At 35.3% G+C, this 20,797-nt stretch overlaps 1 protein-coding gene across 13 annotated transcripts in view; it reads right to left on the reverse strand.

Annotated features, from left to right (window-relative positions):
• epb41l3a (erythrocyte membrane protein band 4.1-like 3a) overlaps positions 1-18,182 on the reverse strand; it is a 71,374-nt gene extending 53,192 nt beyond the window's left edge. For 8 of the 13 annotated variants that reach the window (XM_046846502.1, XM_046846497.1, XM_046846503.1 and 5 more), the window contains exon 1: positions 4,817-4,955. The gene's annotated coding sequence lies outside the window, so the exon portion shown is untranslated. Of the gene's footprint in view, positions 1-4,656; positions 4,676-4,816; positions 4,959-8,363; positions 8,384-18,165 lie in introns of those variants that run through there. The other 5 variants (XM_046846493.1, XM_046846495.1, XM_046846506.1 and 2 more) reach the window with 5 other exon arrangements.
• Positions 18,183-20,797: the final 2,615 nt, after the last annotated feature.

Raw genomic sequence — 20,797 nt, forward strand, 5'->3', positions numbered from 1 at the left:
TAATTGCTTAGATGATAATCTTTTTCTTCTCTAGGCTTCTCCCCTTAGGGGTCGCCACAGCGGATCATCATTCCTTTGCTTTTATACGTCATCCTTTGCTCCTCCTTCTTCTTAAAATATGTATTTACCACTGCCATTTCCAGCCTTTTCGCAAATTTTTATTTCTAGTATTTTATAGAATTTGTTTTATAGTAAGATGTAAAAAAAAGGCTGAGCATCTATAAGAATGTGAGTAAACATGAAGGCACACTATATTAACAATTTATGAATATGATCATCTTTAATTCATGCTATTAACATTTCATGGATTTTGACACGTAATTATGCACTGTGGTAATTCAATTAAGTGGTTATAAATAAATAACTTCTCTTGCTGTTCTTATCACCAGCATCTGCTGCATAATGATTTCAATATTTCCTGACTGAATCTGGTTACACTGTGATTGTCTTACTTTCTGACTGATACATTCATGTTTCTTACATAGACATTTTTCATTTTTCATCCTGAGTCAGATTTGGCCAACAGGAGGAAACAGGAACTTGAGCTGATCATAATAGCATGTCTGTGGAAGTTGTTCCTGAGTTAGTTTTTTCATGACAAGCAATAATAATATATGTGAACTAGTCACAATAAATGCAACTGAAAACTAAAAAAAACACTTGCACTTTTAACACCTTTTTTTTCTGGTAAAAGAAATATAAAGAAAGTGAAATGTGGCTAAATTCTAGATCAGGGGGTCACCAGCCTTTTTGAAACTGAGAGCTACTTCTTGGGTACCATTAATGTGAAGGGCTACCAGTTTGATACCCACAGTTTTTAGTTTGATCTGAAATAACAAATTTGCTCAATTTACCTTTTATTATATGTTATTATTTAAAAATTAATGATATTCATCTATGTGAAGACACTGATCGTGTTAATTATCTCATAATAAGTATCAACAATGATTTAACAAAGTAGGAAACAGCTATTTTTAGAAAAGGCTCTCATGTGGTCCTTACCTGGGTCACCACGTTGGTGACCCCTGTTCTAGATAATACCCAAGAATAATAATAAACAACGGTTGTGTTTTGACTGTGGGTTTGTTTAACTACTAATTGTGTACCTGTATAGTGCCTGTCAAAGTTTGAAAACACAATATTTTTCATCGTTTTTGAAAGACACGTGCATTTTTTTTTGTTTCATGCATTTAATTTTTTATTGAAAAATCCGCTTTTAGCATGAATAAGAGCTTTACACTCTCTCAGCAGTTCATTTCTCCAAACATTCATCAGAAATATTTTTCTTGTAAAATTTCTCAAAGGTATTTTTTGGTATTTCTTTCTGACCTTGCGATCCAGTTCATTCCAGTGCGGTTCAATAGGATTAAGATGTGGTTATTGGCCAGGCCATTCCACGATGAATAACTCTTCAACCAACTTTTTGCTGTTTAAATATAGTTTACAGAGCTTGGACGTATGGCTCACTGTCTTGTATGGTGAAAATGGGTCCAGATAGCTGCAGTCTAGATGGAATTGCATGGCATTAAAGTATAGAATAGTAGCCATTTTGGTATTGTTTGCATGATGCTGCCAGTAGGTAGCCAGTATTCCTTTCACTCTGAAAAAGTCTCCACCATTCCCTGATCCAAAACAACATCAGACGATTAAGCTTCCACTTAAATGTTTGACTGTGGGTATGAGGCAGTCTGCTGATATCTTCTCTCCTGCTCTCACAAGGTCTTCTGCTATTGCCAGAAAATTTTACATTTGGACTCACTGTCCACAGAACAGACTTTCTTGCCCAATTCTTGTGTGTTTACCCTTTACTTAGTTTGTTGCATATATACAAAAAGAAAACGCATGTTGCTCAAAAAACATTAAAAGCATAACTTTTTTATTTTCTGTTTTTCCGAAGATTTGTTCACATTGCTGGATAGTAACAAGCCAACGCAAAACAGACACAAGCCTGTTTAATCAATGTGTAAACATATACCAGCTGTCGAAATATCTGTGATGCTTTTGCACCTTCACATCATTATAACAGAGAAAAGTGCTTCATCACAGATGCTAACTGACCTAATGAAATATGTTAAAAGCTAAAAAAAAAAAAAAAAAAAACTAAAACTCACTAAAATTATATGGTTAATAAATTATTATTTCATGTTAATATGTGGTCAGTTGAATCAAGAGAAAAAAGTGATAGGCTAAAAGTATTAATTTGCAGTATTTTATCTTATGTGAAGAGACAGAGACTGGAAAATATCGCTGACAAAGTGCTGATGAAGCACATATTGATTACTTACTTCCCAAGTCATTTTTAAAATTTGCCACTAGAGTAATTCTCCATAAGTAAATTAGGCAATAGATACAGAGGTGAGTGGATCTTTCAGTGGATTTTGAATGCAATATATAAATGAAGGTTTTAGAGGTAGAGAGGCTTAAAGATTAATGCTTACATCTGATTGAAATAAATGAAAATAAGAACCATATTTCAGATTAGGAAAACCTGTATCTTTTAGAACTATATAGAGCAGAAAATGTCAAAGTGAGACCAAGGGAAGATTTTTTTTACAGACCAGCATACATGTTAATCTGATAAAAATGAACTTTGTGACAATGTGCAATGCCCATACTTTAATACCAGTGATATGAGGAAAGTTGCAACATGCTACATTAACTGCTGAGTGAACCAATTTATTTGTGAGTTGTCACTTAGTGAGAGCATCAAAAAGTGTAAGCCCTTGGAGATACATTATTTATCTCCACTCTAATCACCATTAGTCATCAAACTAATCAAATGAGTGAGATGAAATTCAGCAGAAATTGTTCAGTTTTTGATGTTGCAGCTGATTAAGTTATCTATAGACAGGGTGGCTTCTCTTCAGAAATGTCACCGGCAGACTTTTTAGAACAAAATGCTTTTATGTTATGAATTAAAAGTCTTCTTTAAAAGATTGGCATCATATTTTTCTAGTGATTTGTACAAATTGAAACCGAATTTCAGTGTTTGGCTCACACTCAGTTCGATTTTCCAAATGCATAAGCTATTTTGGGTTTTTTTTGGATTGCAACTGAGACTTTGCAAAATCTTAAATCACTAACTTAAGTGTCCTTTACATATTAATATATGAAGTGTCTGCCTTCTCTTCATCATCATACACACAATTCTGTACAAGGTGTACAATGTACTTATTGCACACACATGGCCTTAGAAGCTAGATATTCAGCCTGTAAAGTAGAAAATCATATTCGACCCAGAGACAAGAGGTATTCCAATAAAAACATGGATATATAGCAAAACATGGATGTAAGTTATCCTGTAGCGCTAGATGCATAGATTACATATTCAGCAAACATTTAAAAAAATTTAATAATTTAATACCGACATCTAGTATTAATAATATTCAAAATGACATTACCACTTTCCAAACAGGAATTTGAATAGTCTGATATTGTAAAATTGACAATAGACAGACTTTAGATTAGATTTAACAGATCAAAAGCATGGCTCTTAACCTGATGATTAATGTGCTGATTAAAGATAGAGTCCAATCTTCAGGCACAGAATAAACATACTCCATTCTGTTTGCTTATGACACCTTTAGGTAATTGAGTAATTGCAACTAGAGTGAGCACCGAATCAGAAACCCTAGCGCCCCTGCACTTAGAGAGCAGAATTAGTCTTCACTACAGTTAGGCTAATGCTAATGCTGGTGATTCCTCTGAGTCATGCAGTAGGGCGTGCCATTGTCCACAACAGACAATAATAAAAATAAAAATTGATGAATCTGAATATAATATTATGGGTATACACAAACATACCACGTAAAGACATTTAAATAAAAGCACTTATGTTTTTTTAGTTGGAAAAAAGTCTCCCATGTGATCCCGCCTATACATTTATTTGCAACAAAATGTTCAGATACTTTTTCGGTGTTCCTGCATTTGTGTAGCCAATAAAATAACTACAAGAGAATCTAATCAAACTGTTCAAGGATACAATTCAACGACAGTGATTGCAAATAGGTTACAGTAGCAGAACAAAAAAAGATATATAAATGAAGATAAGCGCATGGACTTGAAGGTCAAGTATGCTGAATAAGCAGTGTTGTTCTGTCTGTCACACATCAGCACAGAGAACAGCACCGGGCCTAAGCCTATAAATCCACATCTGGCTCTGCTTCATGTCACTGCAGAGCTCCAGAGAGGCGTTACAGCATGTAAAGGATTTAGATCCAGTGACATGGAGAAACCACGGGCAAATCTGAAGCGAGGGGTAAGTGGAAGTCAGAGGTAAGCTGGTGTACAGTACAGTGTGAGCCCAGTGCTGTAAAACCTAAACCACACCCGCCGCATTGCAGAAGCAAAAAAAGGGGGAAGAAGGCCGGCAACTTAACGCAAGTCATCAGCTGTCCCGGTGTCACGGGGAAAAAACGCACGCAGAAGAACATCTCTAAGCGCATCCCTGCGTCCTGCTACTGTACCTCCAGCGTAATGTCGGTTCCCTTTGAGATCTCCATCACAGCCTCGCTTATGCCTTATTATAACCTTCCCCCACTGCGTTCACACCGCGCCGCGCCTCCGATCGCTCCGGCGGTTCATGTAATCAATGTACACGCTGATGATCCGCATCTAATGCGCATGTTACCGCGATACTGTAACACAATAACATACCGTACTGTAGGGCTTTTCTACAGGGTTCTTTAGTGTAGTCTGGGATGCTGGGATGCTGAGATGTTAAGATCTCACTTTGAGCTCTCCAGGCATGCTTTAACGCGTTCTCCTTCTTTTACACACCGCGGTGTAAACAAAACAGCGGAATACTCATATTTACCGGTTATTCAGTAAACGCTGTGATGTGATGCGGTTTCCCGGTGTGGTGCTCAGCCTCCTCGTGTTCTCTCCTGCTCGCAGCAGCAGCTCAACTCACTGGTGTCACACACACACACACACGCACACACACACACACACACACACACACACACACACAGACACACACACACGCGCACACACAAGGACAGGGACAGCGCGCAGCATGCTGGGAGAGGAGAGCCCCTATAGAGCCCTTCATTCTTGCTTTTCTGTCAAACTTCTTTTATTTTCAAGAAATTGCACATAAGTCTGTATTTAATGGCATTTTTGTTTCAGAAATGCATCAATATATACATTAGCCTTCCCCCATACAATTTTCATAATATATATATATATATATATATATATATATATATATATATATATATTTTTTTTTTTTTTTTAATGAATTAATCAATAAATGAAAGTCAAACTGAAGCACACTTTGCACAGTGATTTTTGTTCGCAGTATTATGAAGCGTATACCAGCTTGTTTGAAACCTGGGGTTAAAGCGCAGGGTCGGCCATGATACAACACCTCTGGAGAACTGACGGTTAAGGGCCTTGCTCAAGGGCCCAAGATTGGCAGCTTGGCGACAGCAGGGCTTAAACCCCCAATCTTCCGATCAGATCAGTAACCCAGCACCTTAACCACTGAGCTACCACTCTTATCTATCTAATCATCAGTATTTGGATCTGTATTTGTATTTAAACCCAAAGTAGAAATGAACAGACTTGGAAAGTGTTTTTTTATTAAATATATTCACTGCCTCGTTATTTCATGAAACACTGAAAAAACAAATAGTGGCAGAAATGCCACTGTCAGCATGGTGTCTGAATTCTCCTAATACCTCACTGATGTTCATAATTAATCTCAACTGGAGATGTGGCAGGACTGTTTTTAATTATGTTTGCGTTTATTATTTAAAAAAATACAGCGATCCTGACCAGGCAGTTATTAGGGATGCTGTAAATGCAATGTGCAGTCTGTTCATATTAATAAAGTCTTTCTTTGTCCTATAAGTTAAATAAGAGTTGAATGTTCCTCTCCTTGATTAAATTGATCGATCTATCTATTTACACTCATGCCATGTGCCATCATGTTAATGCCAACTCATGGAAACCCTGTGGAAAGTTGCAAGTTTTATCCAGAGTTTTGGTTCCTGGATACAGGAGTAGATTGACAGACCTTTCTCTATCATGGTTAATAAATCCACCAACAACTCATAATAATAGGTATCTTGGGACCCAAACCCACAACCATGAGATTAAATGTTTCGTGTTAATTAAGTCACGCAACACTTCTACCTTCAAATGCATCTGCGATTCATATTTGTGTTTGTGTCTATCAGCTGAATCTCAATAATGCATTCATATTCATTAACATGCCAAGTTCACAGTGCTGGCAATCTCACAACCCTTGTGATAATAATCTTATTTATTTATTTCGCTCCACACAGGTTTCCTGGTGGTCTAGTGGTTACAATGCGGCGCTCTCAACGCTGCGGCCCGGGTTCGATCCCCGGTCAGGGAACCAACCCCAGCCATTAGGGTTGCACAAGCCTTAGTGCCGGTCCCAAGCCCGGATAAATGGGGAGGGTTGCGTTAGGAAGGGCATCCAGCGTAAAAACGTGCCAAATCAAACATGTGGATGGTCCGCTGTGGCGACCCCTAATGGGAGAAGCCGAAAGAAAGTATTTATTTTGCTCCACACGAAAATTAAAATAAGATTGACCATTGCTCAACTGATGCCAAATTTTCAATTGATCAGCCACCAATATTGCTATACATTCGTGCGAAATATTCAATATAACAGAGCAACAGACTGCAAAAAAAAAGAACAGCAATGTATGTGGGCTACTAAAATCCAAGAAAGTATGCAAATGAGGAACACTAAATGCTTGTCACTGTAAAAGGCCTCCTTGTGGCTCCATCATTTTTTCCCTATAGGTTGTCATAGGCAATGTAAATGGCATAAATTGTTTGACTTTCGACTTGGAAAACATCCAGCTTCAGGTAACACATGTAACAATGGCGATTCAATGAAATCAAACGTAAAAAAATCTCAAATTAAGTTCAAAAAGTTCATGTAAATCCATCACTATTAAAAATTTTGAAAACATGTAAAGCCTATTAACTTTAATCTAATTTTGATTTCTTTCTCCAAATGCTTGATGTATAAACTACAAACACATATGACTAATAAATCTAAACCATATCAGTTATGGCCTTTTTTTTTACATTATATTTTTATATTATATTTTATATTCAAACTTGCAATTCATCGGTTTAAATGATCAAGATTAAGTGCCTTATACCATTTTAAATGTAACTGAAAATATTTATATGCTGCCTGAACAAAGACTGTCAGCTGCAGTAATAAAGTTGTACTGCTTAGTAACCACATGTGCTGCTGCAATATTCATCTGTACACTGTGCCCAGACATTTCTCTGTTCCACTGACAGTCTCAATCCTGCATTCTTTCTCTGTCCAAATATCTCTCATCCTGTCTTTCTGTCTAATCTCTTTTCCCTGCTCTGTTGCTTTCAAAATGTCACATTTTTTCTCCTGTTTCTCTTTCAATAACCCTCAAGTTCTTCACCTTGTGCGCTCTCTCTCTCTTTCTCTCTCTCTCATGTCTCCTTGTTCACATACCCTCACATTCACTCTCTCACCTAATTTCTTTCATTCTCCTTAACCTGAGTTTCCTGTCATCTTGGAATGCTCTTGCTGTGCATGCTGATGAGTCTGAGTCTCTTTAATATTGAGGTAGCTTAGTCTAATCATTCTACCGAAGACCGATGAACAGGCGCCTTACTAGTAGCACAACACAACACAACCATACACACACACACACACACACACGTGTGAAATAGTCTAATAATATATATATATATATATATATATATATATATATATATATTTATATATATATATATATATATATATATATATATATATATATATATATATATATATATATATATACACACACACATATATACACATTTTACACATACACATATATACACATACACACACACACACACACACACATGAAATAGTCTATAGATATATAGACTATTTCACTCATATCTCTACAAAGGTTTCCTGGCATCAATTAAAAACCTGCCAGTAGGTGCACTGGTGGCAAATTCTATTTGGCTCAAACAATTTTGATATTCCATTTTTTTCACCTCTATTTCTTATTTCACCATATTTCACCTCTACTAACAGCCAGTAGCACTAGTGTTTATGCTTTACATACCATAATAGAAATGGATGGTGTTGTGTGCATGGTGACCTGTGATAGCCTGCTTAGCACCTGTGTTCCATATATCGTATTTTTCGGACTATAAGCCGCTACTTTTTTCCTACGCTTTGAACCCTGCGGCTTAAACAACGAAGCAGCTCATTTATACATTTTTTCTGGGTTTTTCCCAGTTTCACAAACTTCAAGCCAAAAAACTGAGCGACATAACATTAGACCAATGAAATTTCCGAACGGAAACGAAAAAACGCACCTCACCTGTGTTCTGAGCTGCACGGCATCGGGAGAAAAACTTCCACCGGGTGATTTTTAAACGCACAACGATGCCAAAAGATAAACTCCTGAGAGAAATACAGTAGTTGTGAAAGGAAGGAGGAAGACAGTGAACAATGACTTTCTTGGTAGGCTACTGTTTAGATACAAGCCGTTGTAACACGTTGAGTATGTAAAGTTCATTAGTGTAGCTCTTTAGTGAAGCTCTTACTTTCAGAGCCACCTATGAAAACTCTAAGTGCAATGATAAGATGCTTTAAGCCCTTCACTGATACGAGTTGCTCAAGCTTCATGTTTAGTAGCTTCATGACAGTTTAGTATTGTGGCTTCATGTTGAGGAACACAGGAAACACAATTATCTAATAGAGTAAAAGGAGGCCAGAGTGATTAAATGAATTTGCTGCTTGACTGATTTTGGTGTGTTGGGCAGGTCACTCAATTTATTAAGCAGAAACCTAGTTACAAGTGCTCTTCAACAAGCTGTGAAAACTGAGCAGGTTGCTGCTCAAACGGAATGCGGATTTTAAGTGTGTGAAATGCCCTGTAGACCTTACAACCTGTTACAGAGCTTAAATAAATGATCTGTGAATTCATGTATAACAGCTAATATTCATTATAAATTTATTTCAGTGTTTGATTCACCAAATTAAAAAAATCTTTTTCTGATATTTTCTGACCTTTCCTCTTTGATCATGTGTGTTTGCCATTTAATCATTTACACTTCATGGCCAAATGTTTGTGGACAATTGACCATAATCCCTGAGATGTTCATGTACGCCTCCAAGATAAACAAACCGTGTAGAATTTGATAAATGGAAGAGGAATTTGACATGTGGAAGGTTTTTGTTTATTTATTAATTAATTAATTAATTTTTTTTTTACAGTGGATTTACAAAGATTAAGAAAGAACACAAAACTAAAACACTCCTAAAATTAGTTAAATACAACATCAAATGAACACCACAACATATTAAACTGCATTATCATTTTTACAAAAATAGAGCCAAAATAAAAAATAAAAAACGTGTGAAAAACTAAGTACACCTTACTGTTTCCATAGAATTTAAGAGGATATCGTAAGGAGCTGCCAGGTGGTGCTATCAATTGGCTTTAATTAACTGATCACCAGCAAGTGTGTCCACCTTTGTGAAAGACCAAGTTTTAACAGTTTGTTTGTCTGGAGCATTAAGGTGTGAGCTAACACAATGCCAAGGAGTAAAGACATCAGCAATTATTTTAGATAAGCCGTTGTTGCTGCCCATAATTTTGGCATGGGTTATAAAGCCATCTCCAAACAATTTACTGTAAAGGCCATCATTTAACAGTGAGGAAGATCATTTATAAATGGACACATTCAAGACAGTTGCCCAGGAGTAGACGTACCAGCAAATTTACCCCAATGTCAGAATGTACAATGTTTAGAGAAATTGCAAAAAGCTCAAGAGTTACATCTCAGAGTGACACGCCTCAGTTAGCAGTTAAATGTTAAAGTTCATGGCAGCATAATTAGAGTGACTGAACAAGTATGATTTGCTTGAAAGAGTTGCCAAGAGGAAGTCTATTCCATGGCTTTACAATGGCCATTGTAAAGATTGTAAAGTTGCATCTGAACAAACCACAAGACTTCTGCAACAATAGTCTTTGAACAGAAAACACCAAACTGGAGATGGTTGGCCATAATGCAGAGCAGAATGTTTGGCAAAACCCAGACATAGCATATCACACACACACACACACACACACACACACACACACACACACACACACACACACACACACATCATACCAACTGTCAAGCAGGTTGGTGGAGGGAAGATAGGTTGGTTTTTCAGCCACAGGAGCTGGGCACCTTTTTGCAGCCACAGGACCTGGATAGCCATTAAGTCGACCATGAACTCCTCTGTATACCAAAGTATTCTAGAGCCAAATGTAAGGCCACCCATCCAACAACAGCTAAAGCTTGGCCAAAATGGGGCCTGTGACAGGACACCATTAAATCTACTACAGAACAGCTGAAAAGTAACAAAATCTGCTTATTGCAATTTGGTCCCAGTCCAGAACTAAAAAACTAGTGTTGGACCTTAAGAGAGCTGTGCATAAACACATGCACACAAATCTCAATGCTCTAGAATAATGTTGTAAAGCAGAGCAAGTCAAAATTCCTCCACAACAATGTGAGAGAATAATAAAGTCATACAGAAACCGATTACTTCAACTACAGTTTTTGTTGCTATAGGTGTTTCTAAAGGCTAATGAATCACAAGATGTACTTAATTTTGCACACGGGATTCTCCATTTTGAATTTATTTCTGTAAAATAAATAATGACAGTGTAGTATGTTATGTGCTGTTGTTTATCTGAGGTTGTATTTCCCTAAATCTCAAACCTGCTAAGGACTAGATGATTTTTATTATGTCCTAATAAATAAAACTATAGACTTCAAAGAGGGTGTACTTCCTTTGTTACTTGAATATATTTTGTAAGAATGGGCATTTAGCATTACTATTTTATTGAAACTTTTCTGTTAAAAACTTTATAATTGTGGAAAAAAGGACATAAGTAATCATTTCTGTTAACAGTTTCTATATGGCAATGACAGACATGTCTGCTGCTGAACACTTTGCTATGCGGAATGAAATGTCACAGTTCCAGTGGGTGAAGCAGGCATCAGATGACATGTCACTCTAAATTCCAGTTGGCAAACACACATTTAGGGTGTATGCCTTTTTAAGACCCTCAAACCCAAACAGTAAGTGATAAGGTAAAAATAAAAATAAAAAAAACCTACAAAAATAAATAAAACCTTTTTGCACAAAAAAAACCTTCAGTCCATATTCCTTCATCATTTCATGATTGTGTGTCTTTGAGGAGAGATTACAATTCTATAATATCTTAGACTTTTCCAGCATAGAATGTTACTGTATGATAAATTAAGCATGGAAAATAAGGAAAAATAAGTATTGGGGTCATGCTACCATCAGGCAAATTATTCCTATATTTTACAAACCTATTCGTTCTAAAAAGGTCATCTAATTGGCAAGGTCAGTGCCTCCACTGGCTGGAGTTAATATTCAAAAATGCAAAGCCCAATATTTATTAGCCAGCGAATATACTGATTAAGTAGACAAAAGAAGTGAAGTAGGAGTAATATTAAAAGCATTGAACGACATACATGTCATTAAAATGTTTTTACAATTAATCCTCGGGCAAACCTTGAGCCTGGCAACCACAGCTGACTCTGAGATCCATCATGTTTTATTCATGCTACTGTAAATATTCCATTAACTTTCATGAATGCCAAATTACCTCAGAGGCTCTTTACTGGAACACATACAAAGCAGATAGAAGAAGACCATCAATATTATTTTGTAAAAAAACGGGTGCTTTCAAGGTTCCAAAAACATTACTCTCTACATCACCCTTTCAAATTATTTCCCAAGAGATTACTAAACCAAGGTTTTTAGGAAAGGGTTTGCGTGGCAATACAGTTTTATGATGGGCCACTGCTTCTAGGCTAGAGAGAAGTGAAATTCACCATCACTATATTCACAGATAGCTTGAATAAAATGACCAGGTTAATTGATTTTTTTCCATAATGATGTCAGTTACAGGCTTGGGAGCTGCTCTAGATTAAGCAGTTCTAGTTTCTTGAGAAAATGTGTGAATAACATCAAGAGAAAATGAATCTATAGGCCTTGGGTTTTCCAATATTATTGTTCATAAAGGTCTGCATTTATCTTCCACTGCAGTTAACACAGAAACAGTCATCTAGGTTTAATGAATCAGGGCTGGTATAGGGTGTGCATCAGAAACTTCTGTAGGCAGTTATGCCTTGTTAATGGAAATGCGCACTATAGAAGTGAATATAGTGCTGTGGATCGCTTGTATGTCAGCAGAAAGCACCATTCGAGTTTTACAATCTTACCAATAGTAAATGCTGCCTTGCATAAGACCTTTAAGCAACTGGCATTTAGAGCTCAGATATATTATCATATGCTGTAAAAACTAAAATATGGGATTTAATCAACAGCAGGGATTTAAACCAGTTACACAGACTGTTATAGTTGTGTCATACTGTAAAATTAATTGGAACATATGGCTGCTTGATCATTATGTCATTACCTTTTACCTGATATATATTACTGTCCTAGTTACTGATTATATCGGGTGTTTTTACATTTTTCCAGGATCCTATTACTGTGGTTTTGATAAGCTGTTTTTGTCACTCTTCCATTGCTGTTTGTTAGCAAAAATCATTCATTCATTAAATTTAATAACCCCTTTGGTTATGGTTCTGTATTTCTAAAGCCTATCCTCGGAAGCCTGACTATGAGTCAGCAAAAATAATCCCAATTGTTTTGTTATTGTCATGTTATGTATTAGGTTTTTGTTTTTTCATCTAATTTCTCCTATATACAGTAATGGTAAAAGCTTAATGTAACAAGGTGGCACTATGTGACTCTAATGTAAAATAAATAGACAAAAAAAAAAAAAAAAACCCAGATTTCGAGCACTTGAGAAAAAGTTTTACAGTTGTTGTATTAAATAACAAATTATAATGTTGGAATTTGGGGGTGAGGTCTTGCCAACTAAGAGCAGCTGGTATTCTTAGATAAAATGGGGCCATTGAATGTGTGGTACATTACGCTCTCGCAGCAACAGCTTAAATACTTGCTGAAATAATAAATTATGAATAACATTATTCCACATGTAATTTGTACATCTTATAAATAGAAGAATACACTTCAAAAAGTTTATTATTTATTATTATTATTATTTTTAATCCTATCGTATAAAGTTCTCTACAATAAAAAAAAAAAAAAAACAGCACAAAGTTTAATGTGTATTAATGAGTCTAAAATGCCTAAAATTAAAAATAAAGCCATAATGTGATGCTTAAAATGCATATAATGGTTTGACTTCACAATGTGCTCATTATTAAAAGAGTAACTATAACACATTTACGTTAACACTCTTTACACATTAATACTCTTTTGCTATGACATATTCTCCACATTATGTTTTTCTTTCATTTCCTTACACTCTGCTGAAAAGCCCAGATGGGCATCATCCAGACATAGACACATTAATTCATAGACAATACTTGCACACACAAAACTACTTAAGACCAAATAATAAATGAATACAGAATAGCATAGCAAAAAATGACAGAGTGAAGTGTCTGTCTGCATGCGAGTATAATATATATGTATATATGAGTGAGAGAGAGAGATAAAATTGAGGTGTTATTTTGGGAATATGGCTCTTCCTAGTGTTACTGGTGACACTCTACGCTTTTGCCCAGTGAGATCACTGACTGCAGACAGATCGATGTATCTTGGTAGGGAAGAGTGAAAGCAATCCTATACACTCAAACAATTAACTACTAATTAGACTGCAGAGAAAGAATTGAACATTAATTCAAAAAAGAACTCTACTGAAAAAACTGAATAGCCTACTTTAAAAATGAAGCTCATCACGTTGTTCTATATCAGTACTGGTTGAAATGTCTGTCAGATGTGTTTTATATAGTTCAGTGATGTGACAAATTTCAGGAATTTCAGCTTTTAGCATCCTAAAGACTACTAGTAAATGGTTCTTTGTTCTGCATAAATAAATAAATATAAATTTATTTAAATTTATTTCAAATATACCTTAAATTTGAACTAATATTATTTAAAAAAATCATTTCTAAAAAGTGAGTTTTTGTTTCTATAGTTTGAAAGCGAAATCTGAATTATTTTTTGTAATTTTTTATTTTAAACTAACATTTCTGGAGGAATGCAAAAAATTCTGGACGGCTCTGTATGTGTTATTTAGCTCCTGCGTATTAGAGACATTGCTATGTAATAATCTGTCTCTGTTGTCAGCTGTTACTGCTGAAATTAGGTCATGCGAAACACCTCTAATAAGCATAACACTGCTAATACAAGAATACCAAATAAATACTTATATAAATGTATTTATTTGAATGAAACATATTATGCAGTCATGTATTGGTCATGTTGTTTGTATTTGATGTTAAGATAAAAATAAATAGATCTAAAAAGAGAATAACGAGAAAAAACACCCAAAATGCAGGATTTTCAAACCAGTGTCCTGGAGGGTTACAAAAACATGTGTTTTGCATTTTCTGTCAAAGCAAATTCATGAACACCTAGGTAATGAGATGAAAAGTTGTAAATGGGGTGTTAAATAAGGTCAAATTTGGCTGTGCAATGGAGAATGATAAAACACTGAGATCCAAAGACAGGGATTAAACATTTCACACCCACCGGCCACTTTCATGCAATTATACAATCAGTCAATCACGTGGCAGCAGCTTAAAGCATAACATAAATAAGACAGGTACAAATCAAAAGTGTCAGTTAATGCTCTCATCAAATATCTGAATAGAAAACAAAGTGACTACAGAGACTTTGTGGCATGGTTGTTTGTCCCAGATTTTGATGAACTGCTGATCTTCTAAGATTTTGAAACACAACATTCTCTAAGGTTTACATAGTAGAATATAGGATTTAATTAAAATGTATTAGGAAATATTAGATTAATAAGAGAAATGTTTGTATTCAGTAACTTCAGTAACCAAGCAGTGCCTGTCATGGCAAGTTGTCTCTTGCCATGACACAGCAATTTATCTCACTGGTTCCGTTTGAAAAATCAGCAATAATCATACTGTAAAAAAAGCTGTCTTTGGTTGAAAACGCTCTATCCATAGGGAAAACATTGGCTTCCTGATTACAAGCAAAGGTGCTCATCATCAAGCCGATGAGTCCACTTTTTGGACACCCTGTAGATTTAAGAACCGTATTTGTACCAGTTTATTTGCAAAGAACATTAGGTGAAAACCTGTGATTTGGTTTAAATACCTGCACACACACATCTGTATGACCACAAATCAAGAGATATTGGACATAGGCACTATAGACAAAAAGTCTTCCTGGTTTTCTACAATGGTAATATACATCTCAGGGATACTCTTTCTATACTTAACAAAGATTCAAATATTAATAAAAAATGACCATTTTTTTTGCAAAGAAGCAAATCAAATGATCATTTATTGTTATAACCAACAGCAGAGCAAATGAACAGAGCACTACGAAAATGTCATGACACTTCATATTCTGCAGGTGAAGCTATCATTTTACACTGCAAATAGATAAAACAAGCTGCTTTCTCTGCTATTAACCCTAGTGGACAAATGAATCAAATGGCTGAAGATTTCACCGTCTTGAATTAGCCTTGAATTAGTTAGATCAGAAACTCATTATTCAACTAACAAATATAGACATTTTTCGTGTGTTTTTGTGTGTGTAAGAGATGCAATCAGGAGATAAGGTTCTACATTTTTCTGCAAACGGTTACCTGCAATGCTTACTTGCTGTCACTATGCAGCATCATGACTGGAGAAAAAAGCCTTTATTGAGGGTGCTTGTTACTCATCACTGACAGAGACATAAGGGAGCATTGAATGCTCCAACTGTTCATTATTTTTAAGCCTCTAATCAAGTCTGAGTGTCTGAGAGACAAATCCCAACTGATGCATCTGGCACTTGAGTCAGCTTTCAATCGACAAATGCAGCCACCTCAATAATATAAAAGTATGGCATGCGAAATTCCAGTTATACCATTAGTGCTTTTATTTACAGACTTTCATAACTTGATGTCTAGATCAAGGTTCTCAAATACAAAGTCATGCTGTGCTACACACTTTATCTTTTGATCAAATACCTCAGATTAAATTATAAGGATCTAATCAGTGCTGAGGTACTGAGTCTGTTGATTACTGTTTGTCTTTTATGACTATTCCAGAAAGAACATTTGGTTTTTCATTAATACATGCCCAAAACATGTCAAACCTCACATTAAAATGCACACCATACAAAATATGTGGCAAAAAAAAAAGCAACATCCTTTAAAAACAACATTTGTATAATTACTAATGACATCCAGTCACAGTTTGCTACAAGAGTTAGCTTCAGAAAAACTGAGGCACTCAAATCTGTTCAACAGTAAATGATGAATATTAGTACATGAAAAGTCAGTGTTGCCCCACTGGAGTCACTCCGCATGGATCACATAAAGCAATCATGGTGTACAGCTGGAAGCCATGTAAAACCCTAATGGCTACTGTGAAATAATAAACACTACATGTTTTTAGATTCAGTTCCAAGCTTAACATCAAATAATGAAAATATGAACTACTCTGAACGAAGAAGTGTGACTGTAAGAGTAGAGCAAATAAGTTGACCTTTTGGATAGAGCATTGCATAGAATATCTGACTGAAATGGAAGTTGTATGGTCATGCTCGGTCAATACAAAAGTATTGATCGAAAATGAGCTTCCTCTTGTCCATAAATCAAACAAAACCTGAGGTAAATTAAACAAGTAGAGCTATGGTGTGTGTGTGTGTGTGTGTGTGTGTGTGTGTGTGTGTGTGTGTGTGTGTGGCTACGTTGCAATTGCGAATTATGAGTTAGCCTGGTCTTGACAAAGTTTAACCAATTCAGTAAATGTATATTTTAAGATTATACATGATATTGTACATTAGACAGACATCAGGCATCTGAAAGTTGCAAAGTCTTTATATCTGCACCTTTAAGCTTCACCAGATCAATTTGAAGTGAAAATATAATATACACCTTTTCCTGGAATTTAATGAATGACAAAACTAATTTGTATATATATATATATATATATATATATATATATATATATATATATATATATATATATATATATACACATACACAAGTTAGTAGAATATTATTCATATAAATATACATAAATACACCAAAAACCTAAATCTATTTTACAAACACAAACACACAAATGTCTATTAGCAAATAAAGCCCTTAAAGACCAGCATCAAGAGAATGTGAGTTGTGGCATATGAGTCAAGAAATATTTTCTCCCTCATATCAGCATTCCAGTTCCCACAGTTCTCCACAGAAATTCACAATTTTCCAGTAATTTATGCAATCACATTGTATATCAGCAAGGTATAATAAGTCGCTCTTGCAACTGAGCTATTTAGGGCTTGATGGTAATTGAGAGGACTGTGATTTATAACAGCTGATCAATAGCAATCATTTGGATTGTTCCAGCGCTCATGCTTCCTGGGCTTGGGATGAAATGGAAAAACACTCGAGGTTTCCCCTTACTACTCTCAGCTCATTTGAACAGGTCATTTGAAATTAATGTGGTAAAACAAAATAAAACACTGACAGCACAGTCACTGGAGACTTGGCTAGATGTGGGTGTTTTTTAATCTCTGGTTTGTAAGGCTTCAGAATTTGTTGCATTTAATCCATCATGCTGGAGTTTAGCGGATTAAAAACCAGGCGATTTGGGAAAAAACCCAAAACAGGACACTTAACAAAGACAAGCCCAACAAGTTCAGTGAAAAATCATACTTAAAATGAACATAAACACAAATTTGCACTATTATCTTGACTGATGCCATTTATTCACAGCTAACAGCGTTGACTGAAAAGTGCTGTAGATTTAGTCTAACCTAAAGGAAAGCAGTTTGATGTAGATGCTGTTTGATTTGGAAATGACTATACCTCTTGGTCACCCACAAATCCTTTGATAGTTTTGTGAATGAGTATGAGTCCCAAAATGGAAACCATCTGGATACACTGATCCCCACGTGGGGAGTGTGTGAAATGCCTGTGTGTTGATTTATGCCACTACAGAAACAGCAGGCAATGAAGGTACGGCACGACAATTCAGATTTTATCCAACCACAGCACACAGTCAGTGATTTATACATGTACTTACAATTGCAGAACATCCGGCACATCCAGGGTCGATCCATCCGTTACGATGAAGATCCAAGATCGTTCACAATAGAAAGGGATGAGAAATTAAATCATAAAACATTTTTTAATAATACTTGTCATATAACTTTGATAAAATAGCTTTCAATTTCTATAAGAAAATGTCATGGGCTATTCCTCAATAGTGGTGGAACAGACAGAAGTCTGTGCAGATCTTGTGTTAAACAGACTATGTGGTGGTTTCAGAATGCCTGGTTACGGGTCACTGGTTTTGAGCAGCTGCCAATGGATTATATTATGTAACATGTATTTCATTCATTCATAAAATACTCATGTTAAAACATACATTTAGGTGCAGTGAGATACATTGTGCACAAATTAGACTGAAAAATGGATGTAACAATTTCAGATAGACTAATATAAGAGGATTTTTGTTTATGCTTGACAAAAGGTATAAAGTTTCAGGCATTATGCACAATACATGAAGAAATACATCTAAAAACACACCAAAGGCACATGAAATAATGACAGGTTCATAAATCTTCTATTACAAATAAATATATATATATATATATATATATATATATATATATATATATATATATATATATATATATATTTTTTTTTTTTTTTTTTTTTTTCTAGTAAAATAGATCTAGGGCATTGTTTTTTGAAAGGGGGGTTAATGAAAATTACAAATTCACTAGAAAATCTTTAAAGGTCATTTATTTTGCAAATCAATAAAAATATGCTGACAACCTTTTACACCTGGAAAACACCTACAGCAGCATAAGCCAGTGCTGTGAAACAAGCTACCGAAATCAAACAATGAACAATTAATAATAATAATAATAATAATAATAATAATCAAAATTCAGCTCAGCACACACACACACACACACACACACACACACACACGCGCGCCGCAAAGTCCCAAAGAAACAACAAAGTAATGGTATGTAACGTTAATTAAACTATTGTGCATGCATGCAGAATGCCTGGTGTAACAGCACAAACAGATGTTACACCGCAAAACAGTTTCTGTGGGACGAATCACATTTAAAAGGCTTACATACCTGCTCAGTATCTGTTTGGTTACTCCAAAAAACCACACACACACACACCTCTAGAGAAATATCAGAAGTGCGCTAGTGCTTCCAACACGCGTTGCACAGAGACCTGAAAGCCAGCGACTTGCGCATCACGCGCACAAACACACGCACACGTTTAGACACCGTATATTATACGTGAGCTGCGCAGACACGCAGACCCTCCAGTCTGTCTTCTAAAGGACGCCCCTTTCTGAAAACCAGGCTCCCGCGCGCAGCTTTGCAAGCCACGCCCACTTATGATAATTGGGGCATGCCGTGATGAAAGGTGATTGGATAACTGGGTATCCTTCAAAACAAATGAACCTGCGTATTGCAAATTGTTCAAAAGTAATTAATTGCATTAATAACATTCAATGGCAAGTGATTCACTTTCATATCATCTCTGGATAATTAAAACTTAGTATAAATGTAAATTCATAGCACATCCTAGATTGTCTATATATCATCTACTGTATATATACACTGTGCCTTACTTTTGTACAGTTTTACATTCATTGTACATATCCCATATTGTACATTTATCTCATATTTATGAAAATATACAGTGCCTTACACACATCTTGCTATAATATATATACATTTTATATGTATACTCTTAGTATACTTAGTATATGCACATTTTCACACCTTTATAGCCTGTACATATTCATCTGCACTTGCTGTACTATGCAATGAAAATCTATCTATCTATCTATCTATCTATCTATCTATCTATCTATCTATCTATCTATCTATCTATCTATCTATCTATCTATCTATCTATCTATCTATCTATCTATCATAATGAATATACATTAGTAGATAAATACAGCTGCTACTGTAATGGGTCAAATACCCCCCCTTTCTCTCTCATTCTCTCTCCCTCTCTGTCCCTCTCTCTTAATATTAGAATTAAATTGTACATGTTGTCAACAAAAAAAAGCACGAAAATAATAATTAAAAACAAATAAATGAAAAGATATGCTTATAGAACTTTTTTTAAATATTATTACATAATAAACAATATTTTTTTTTATAGTTTTTGGGGTGTAACAAAGAAAAGTCACAGCAAGATATAGATTTATTTAGTTCTACAAGAACAATTGTGGCTTGTCTGCACAGACCAAGATTTACTTATATGAAATGTATCAGCTCTTAACTTTGACCTCTGCCGGACAGTCTAATAATATACGCTTACCTATAGATAGACAAAATCGAACGACTAAGATTATTAGATTATTCACATAATCACTTTATCCTTGTCAGAGTTGCAGTTAAAGAGCTACAAGCCTCACTATGCTGAAAAACTGTGTGTGCAGGACTAATACATTCTAACAAATACAGAGGCAAGTAACTCCACACAAACACCAGTTTAGGGTCGAACTGTGGCCTTGGAGGACTTTACAGCATTGTAACACTGTAACCTTCTCCAAACAGAATATGATTTATCACTTCTTAAAAGCTCAGTTTGTATGTTTTTTGTTTGATTGACAATAATGGTGCTAGTTATCAGAGGAATCTTTATATTGACAAAAAAAGAGA

Source organism: Silurus meridionalis, chromosome 4 (genome assembly GCF_014805685.1).
Source record: "Silurus meridionalis isolate SWU-2019-XX chromosome 4, ASM1480568v1, whole genome shotgun sequence".
In the NCBI taxonomy this organism is placed as follows: Eukaryota; Metazoa; Chordata; class Actinopteri; order Siluriformes; family Siluridae; genus Silurus; species Silurus meridionalis.